This window comes from Cibotium barometz, chromosome 23, assembly GCF_041138505.1.
Source record: "Cibotium barometz isolate CiBa-2024 chromosome 23, ASM4113850v1, whole genome shotgun sequence".
In the NCBI taxonomy this organism is placed as follows: Eukaryota; Viridiplantae; Streptophyta; class Polypodiopsida; order Cyatheales; family Cibotiaceae; genus Cibotium; species Cibotium barometz.
In genome coordinates, this window is record NC_141068.1 from 53836565 (window position 1) to 53845637 (window position 9073).

The window sequence follows — 9073 nt, forward strand, 5'->3', positions numbered from 1 at the left end:
AATAAGTATGATGTGGATCAAAAGACTTTGTAATTAATATTTTTATGGACTAGATCTTTAAAAGACTGAAATTTGTATTGTTGATCTTTCAAAGCTTGTTATTTATATGTAAGTAAGTTCTTGGTCCTTTACAAAGCTCATAGTAAGTTCATGGTCCTTTGCAAAGCTCGGACTCCTTGTTCATTGCTCCAAAAAGCTCGGCAAAAAAAGCTCACAAAAAAAATCCCCCATAGAAATATACTAATTTTGAGGATAATACTGGCATGGTAATGCTCCAATATGAAAATAAAAAGGAATGAGGGTCTATTTATAGGTGAGGGAGGCCACTAACCAAGTCCAACTAGGTTGACCCAATTTGGACAAGATTTGGATCCCTTTTTTTATCCAGGAGAGAGGAGAGATAAAAATATCCCTTTTTTATCCAGTTTGACCCAATTTGGACAAGATTTGGATCCCTTTTTTATCCAGTTTTCTCCAAGAGAGAGGAGAGATAAAAATATCACATTTTTTTGAATTAAAAAACCCAAGCAATGATGATGAAGAAGGTGCCTAGCTCAAGTGGGTTTCCCACCTTACTAAAGTGTCAAAATGCATCATTTCACCTAAATATCTCATTTATTTACTAATATAGCTTAGTTTTTAACTATTAAACCTTGTACTCAGTCAACTCTTCATCTTATGTGAGCATTTACTCATTTTTGGGCTATTTTCTTTTATTCATTGTATTTATCTCATCCCAACACTTGGATTAATCCTATTGGCCCTTTGGAACCTTATTTGGACCTTAATCCAAAAAGTTCTGAAAATGTGGACCCTTAGGCTATGGTCTCTTACACATATTCAATTAATTCCTAATGCACATTGGAAAGTTCATTTTGAACTTATGTTTCAGGGGAATTCATCTTAGACATTAGGAGGATTTTTGCATCCAAAAATATCTCAATTTTGAATTACCTCTCTCTAGATATTTTCTCTCTCAAGGCCAAAACAGGGTAACATAAGATCTTTTTCCATTTATGAGGGGGGGATGATTACAAGAGACTGAAGGGGTAGTTCTTACACCTATACATCTCAAAAGCTAGGGGGAGGAATCTTACATAAACCCTTCCAGTTCGTCCAACAGTAGAACTCCACTTAGAGGATTTTGAGGATGACAAAGAGTTTGTAACTCGTCCATCCAACTCGTCCATCCTCTCTGGATGTTGGGAACAACCCATCACGACAAAACCCACCACAACACCCACCAACCCCCTGCCCCTACCACCCCTCCTCAATTTCATCACTACAACATGTTTCCATGACTAGTAGTCATGGGTGAAGTATCTAAAATTCTCCAGGAAATCTTCGGAGGATGCGAATGCACACATTCTTCTCTTTGACAGTTCTTGGCATGTGAATGTCCCCGGGCTGATTGATCCGAATGTGAAGAAGGTAACTTTTGTACCAACCTAAAAGAGTGCGGCTCTCTAGGTTTCTCAATATGATTATGCTCACTTTCCGACCTATGATGCAATCAAGGATGCATTTCTCTAGAGATTTTAGGAGGATAAGACCTCCATGCATGTGCTGGGATAAGCTATTTTGGATGAACCAAAAAAAGTTGACGGTGGAAGACTATGTAGGAAAGTTTCAAAAGCTCCTCTGAAGGCTGGATGTGGCCAATGGGTTTCACCCATAGTGATAGTGTCCAAAAAGAACGATAAATTGCGAGTGTGCATGGACCTCAAAAAGGTCAATGCCACCACGATACGGGATCACTATCCATTGCCTTTCGTAGAGCATGTGCTCAGGAGAGTTGCAGGAAAGTAAGCCTACAACTTCCTTGACGGATTTTCTAGGTAGAATCAAGTGTTGATTGATCCAAAGGATTAACATAAAATAACTTTGTTACTGAATGGGCAACACATACTGAGTCATACCATTTGGGCTAAACAATGCCCCAGGCACCTTTAAATGCCTAATGTGCACGGCCGATAAGGAATATCTCTGGAAATTCCTTGCAATTTTCATGGATGACCTCTATGTCAACTCTGTGGAAAGCACATTTGTGGTGTCTACGGAAAGTGCTAGAGAGATAACGAATCTATAGGATCTCTCTCAACCTCTCAAATTCCAATTTAGGGTCTAGCATGGGGTAATCTTGGAACATATTGTCTCAAATTATGGAATCTCCACCGAAGGTGAGACTCATTCTTGAGTTGCCACCCCCCGACCAATTTCAAAGGAGTCCAGTGATTCATGGGACATGTTGGATATTATCCACATTTCATCTTCATGTATTCCAACATTGCGCATCCCCTTTATGGACTCCTGGTTTGAATGGATAGAGGAGTGCCAAACATGCATATGATACACTGAAGAAAGCCTTGGCAAGTGCCCCAATTTTGTGATCTCTAGATTGGGAGATCATATTTCATGTTCACATGATGACTTTGCCTTTGCAATTGGGGCTGTGCTGGCTCAACCCGGTGAACACAATAGGGATTTTCCTATTAGCTTTGCTAGTTGTCGCCAATTAAATGAGGCAAAATGGAACTATACCACCACGGAAAGAGAAGGATTAGCCATGGTCTACACAGTTAAAACTTTTTGCCACCATTATCTTTTGGTGGTGACCAAGTTCATTTTTGTGGACCACCAAGCTCTCCTTTACCTTGTAAATAAACCCTGTATCACTGGCAAAATCACGAGATGGCTATTAATTTTACTAGAATTAGACTTTACCGTCATGGTATTTATGAAAAGGCTCACAGCAAGTCCTGACCAACCATATGTCATGCATCCCCAATGGTGAGCCACTGGTGGGTGTTGATGATGACTTGCCAAATGCCCCCTTGTTTTAGCTGTGCTTGATTCTTGAATGGGGAGAGGAAATTACACACTTGCTCGTTCGCTAATGGCCTACCCACCAAAACACTTATCAACAACAAAGATAGAGCAAGATGCCTCATTAAAAAGGCTATCTCCTACTATCAGTTAATCACAGGACAACTTTATAGGCAAGGCAAAGACAGAATCAAGAGACGATGTGTTCGAGAGGACGAATAAAATGTCTCTGTTCTAGAGCAAGCCCACTCTGGAATTGCAGGCGGCAGGCGAGACACTTTGCAGAGCGGACATCACTGCTCGAAAAATCCTACTGGTGGTAGGACTATGGTGACCCACTTTGTTTGGAGATGCTGTAGAATACACCAAACGATGCGATGAATGCCAACGAGTGACAACTCCACAAAGTAAGGGAAAAATGCCCCTAAATCTAGTCCTGTTCTTACAGCCATTTGAGAAATGGGGCATTATTTTTATGGGACCCATTAGTTTGGCTACTCAACACACTCAGGCATGATACATTATAGTGATAATGGACTATTGCACAAAATGGGTTGCGAAGCTAGGGCCACCCGAAAAGTTGATGCAAGGTCCATGGTAAAATTCCTTACGAGTGTGTGATCACTCATTTTGGGTGCCCTCTTGAGGTGGTGAGTGATAATGGTACACACTTCATCAATGAAGTTATACAATTCTTGCTATAAGAATTCTTGGTCACCCACCGGAAATCCTCTCCCTACTACCCCCAAGCTAATGGTCAAGAAAGAATAAGCAAAGTCTTATGCATAATCCTGACCAAGATAGTAGAGGCTAGCTAAAACGATTGGGAACAAAAGTTGCCAATAGCACTCTGGGCCTATCGTAAAATGCATATAAAGTAGCCACAAATACGACACCCTTCAGTCTAACCTATGGTACTGAAGCTGTCATGCCTATGGAATTCTTGGTGCCAAGCTTAAGAGTGGCGATATAGGAAAAACTCACTAGAAATGTCATGAGCAATCGGCTTTTGGAGCTCAAAAAGCTTGATGAAACATGCATCACAGCTATGTATGGCATGATCATGGCTAAACTAAGGCACAAAAAATGGTTTGATGGACCGACTTAAAGACAAGGAAATGGCTATATTGTCCTCCTCTATATAGCACTAAAAATATAAAAAAAAAACTCAAATATAGAGGGCTAGGACCTTTCCTAGTGGTTGAAATAACCCCACAAGGCATAGTGCACAGCGTAACCATCCACCGGCGATGTCGAGGTGGTAGGATATTTCAATGGTAGCAAACTGAAATGCTACTCAGCCCACTCATGCAATACATTAAGGGCCATTCACCTCAAAAAACAACAAAAAGATCAACACGAAGAAATGAAAGAATTGGCACAACACAAAGCCAAGGAATGCTAATAAAAACTTAGGGGCAAACACATCATAGTAAACACGGCCCAAGTAGTGAACCTTGAAGAAGAGGACTAGGAGTGAAACCCATGCGGTTGTGGTTTAGGAATGACCACCCCGATGAGTTTCACACAAAAACTAGCACTTGTCGATACAAGAGCTAATCATAATCTAATCTCTTATGACACATGGCACTCCCTCGAGAGGTCAACATTAGTGAACACCCCAGCCAAGGTCACTACTATTACTTCGCATTCGGTCCAATGTGTAGGTACTATTACAATTCTATTTCACATTGGAAATAACCCCTTAGAAGGAAAGTTTTATGTTATGCCTACAGGGACAGTGCATGAAGAGATCCTTCTAGGACACTATGGATGTGACAGTTGGCCTCAGGGCGGTAGGTTACAATCCTGATGATAAACAAAGATCCCTTGTCACACCCAATCACCCACCCAAGTACTCTCTTCCACCAACCCCAATCACCCTGCTCCCTGTGACCAACATAAAACCATGCAACCCAAAAAGAGGCCTCTCCCTCACCTGAATACCTCATCGCCTCGTCAAGCCTCATCCGCACACTGAGCCCCGAACAACTTCAAAAAAGAGACACTTGATAGCTCTAACACAACTAATGGGCTACGAGTACACACTCAACCCCAATGCACCCAACCAAATAATCATACTGTTGGGTGTCCAAGAAGATCCTTAAAGCCCAAGGTTATTATGAGGGTGCTACAACTCTATGGATTCCCCAAAGATCTAATTCCCACTTTCAAACCCTCGTAAAACCCAATACCTATACCTCGACGCGCTTTAATAAAATAGCCACAAATCCACAGAATACAGGAAAACCTCAGGGCAAATACCTTGAACGCAACAAAATTGTCATCACCAAAACCAACCTCATCCTTGCACCACAACTACCTACAGGTGGGTCCCTAAATCTCTCCTAAAATCTCAAAAATTCTATGAGGGAAATCGGCACATCTAGTTACCCCACGAATGGCCAATGTGCATTGTTCCTTCTCCCAAGATCCTAGCACCACAAAAGTTCCAATGGTGGCCCAAGATAGCTTCCATTGCTGCCACCAATACTATTGCACAGGACAAAGGGAAAGCAAAGATTCAAGAGGAAGCCATGGCCATACAACCCCTATCCACTGTCTCGAATAGTGATATACCTTCAACCTTTGCTACTCCACCCGCCCTTATCATCCGACTCCCTTGATGCACCCCACTCAACCACTCGCTTCTCCAACCCCCCATTATCTAGCCGCTCCCTTCGATGAGGCATCCAAGCTTCCAAAGGAGATTCCAACCTCACCAAAACCTAATTGGAGCCACCTTCTCACTCTCACAAATTGGGCTAGGAGGCAGTACAAAACCCATAATGGGCTGCTGGCTATATAGCCTTAGGGTACAAAACCTATTTAAAGGGTGCCACCACCAAAAATATATATATATAATAATAATCAAGACAAAATCCCCATGGTTGTTCACTCTTGGAAGCCACGACCGTTCACTCCCCATCTGTTACCCCTCAACGGTTATACCTTTCTGAACCCACGACCATTCACTCACAATATCCACCATGGCCGTTCACTTTTATTCTGCTAAGCCACAACCATTCGCTCAGAAAATCAATGACTGTTCACTTAGGTAGGCCACAAATGTTCACTCTCATTTTCCTTACCCCCGGCCGTACCCTTTCATAAGCCACGATCATTCACTCCATGAATCCATGCCCATACCTTCCTGTGAAGTCTATATAAAGGGCCCACCACCTCATTTCACCCACTATTCTGCTTCCACTCTAGCCAAACTCTTGCAATTTTGCCTCCGGAGCTCTTTTACTTTCTTGCTAGCTTTTTATCCTCATACTCATGGTAGCCCCCACACAATCGGACTCCTCCTATAAGGTCCAGGGCCACACAATCCACATCCTCATGCAGAATACCCACAAGGTTAAGCATAAATGTATCTATTACACCAAACCTTGTTATTATTGGGTTATAGCAAACCCAGCCATTGTGGCCCATTTGGAGCAAATAAGGCCCGCGAGCGACGGCTTTCTCACCCTTCAGCCCCAAAGGCTCCATCTCCTGAACTACTTATATTTCATGGAGACATATGATGCCAACCAAGCTACAGGGTAGGTCATTGAAAATGAGGGCCATACCTAGACTATCCAACACCTAAGTTTGGACCTCATTCGGGATGCCCTTCATCTTCCTTGCATCAAACAACCCTATGTCTGGCTCAACAACATCATGCGCTATGTGCACAATGCCTACCAAGGTCCAACCACTAAGGATAGAGTGGAGTGTCAAAACATCTCTTGCCACCATGAACTCGTGATGTGCCAGGCCTTGATCTTCCTCCTCAACACCCATTGGACCAATAGGTTTAACCAGTGTAAACTGTCCACCTGAGCCCGTGTCCACCAAGGTGTTGGACCGAGTATCTACATAAAGAACTTCATTCTGTTTGCTCAAGCCCCCAAGGAAAGCTTGTTGCCTCCTCTCTCTTAACGAAGGTGATCTACCATGCCAGCGGGCTGGGAGGATGTTGGGCAACTGCTGAAATGTTAGAGCCATGGCCCAGTCCGACACACTTAACACTATGGTCTAGCTGGTTAATTAGGTCATTATGGATGTATATCAACAATGCTTAGAGCATGAGGGTATCTTAACAGGGATCATTCTGTATATTCATCTTGTCTACCATTTTGTAAATCCATCTTTTAAGTCTTCATTCTATATATTCATCTTGTCTACCATTTCTGTAAATCCATCTTATAAGTCTTCTTTGTTTATGTTTGCAATCGAATAATATGCATGAGTCGATCGGTCTTGTACAACCATTTCCATTGTGAAATCTCTTGTACATAGATATGCTATTTTTTATGTCTTCTTGTGTATGTTTCTGTAATTAGACTTGTGTATTGTTGTGCGCATAACTAGAGACACTCAGTAGGTTGATCGGGTAGCGGTCACAACACTTTGGTAGCCACGATGCGTATTGCTGACTATTTCACTTGTTGCTTGATTTCCTTTGTGTTTGAATCATTTCATTTGTGTTTGAATCAATTATTCATGTCAGCACGTGAATTACGCTACTTAGCATGGCTTGAAGCTCGAGAACTCTAGTTTGCTAGATCTAGCTCCAAATCATCACAAGAAGAAGAGCCACAAGAAGAACTGATAACTCCTTCACCATAACGACGACTGTTCACACCGCCACCATCACCATCACCACCCACACCATCACCTCCCCATCTTTTACAATAATACAACATGCTTATCATGGTAAAGTATCCAAAATTCTCCGGGAAATCCTCAGAGGAATGCCCACATCCTTCTCTTTGACTGTGCCTGGCACATGAACGTCCCCAAACCGATTGATCAAAGCCTCAAGAAAGCAACTTTTGTCCAAACTTTACAAAAAAAAGTGCCGCTCTTTGGGTTGCTTAGTATGAGTATGTACATTTCCTCACATACGATGCAATTAGAGATGCCTTTCTTCAAAGATTCTAGGAAGATAAAACATCCATGCATGTGCTTGATAAGATTTGCCAAATGAACCAGAAGAACCTCACGGTCGAAGACTATGCCACCAAGTTTTGGAAGCTTCTCCAAAGACTCGATGCGGCTAATTGACCAACGAAAGAAAGACTCAATTCCTATTTCATGTGAAGAGATGTAGCTGAAAATTACAATTGTGATGATGCCGATCTTGCAACAATGACTCTAGAACAGCTGGTTGAATTGGCTCTCAGGACAAAGAGAGTGTTAGTAGGGTCTGTCAAGAGAAAAGGCAAGAGAAAAAGCTAGAGGAAGTCAAAAAGGTCCACTTCCCACTCTTTGGAGGAGGAGGAGGATGATTCTGATCACTCAACTTCAAGTGAGGAATCGGAGGAAGAGGAACTTCAAGTGAGGAATTGGAGGAGGAGGAGGAGGAGGAGGAAGATTGCAAGACAAGGTCAAAGAGCAAGAAGGCATGAAAAATAGCCAACGAGCTAGCTACATCCATGGCTCAGTTGACCACTAATGGAGCGAAGTCCCCTCCCAAAGTCCAGTCAGGAACTTGGTGCTTGAGGTGTTGGAATCATAGACATAGAGCCAAATAATGTTGCTTAAATGAGCTCTGGTGTGCCATTTTCAGGAGAGCCCCACACAACACAGAAGCATGCAGATACAATGGGAGGAGAGTGCCTCAATAACCTACAATCCAAGCCCCAGTGGTGGCGGCAGTTCAACCCACCCCACCGATGGCTCTGCAGGATGTTAAGATTCAAGCTCGATGTCAGTGTGAGCCAGCTATGCTATGTGCTGGCATGTTAGGTAGGAACATGTGTGAGACATAAATGACCGCATGTCCAGCTATGCTATGTGCTGGCATGTTAGGTAGGAACATGTGTGAGACATAAATGACCGCGTGTCCAGCTGGTCATAGTGTGTGGACATTAGCTAGGGTTAGTAGAGTGTGGACACAACTCATAGTGTGTTGTGTGTATTATGGATTATGGCATTATGCATTGTGTGAGGGTGGAGATGGCTTCCCTCTTTAGTTAGGGTTTGCAATATACATTAGGGTTTGCTCCTCTGTGTGTGTCTCCTCCCCCTCTACCGTTCTTTCAACATGGTATCAGAGCCTTGTGTTGTTTATTAGGGTTTATGAGTGAGTGAGTGAAGAGGGAGAAGAAGCTGTGAAGAGAAGCTGTGAAGCTTGCCATTGGAGCTGTGAAGCTTGGAGCACACCAAACTACTATCAATCAGATCTGAGAGCTTGGCCTACCGAGTAAGGTCTTCTAAACATCCTTGAGCAGATTGCAGGTGATTCGGGCAA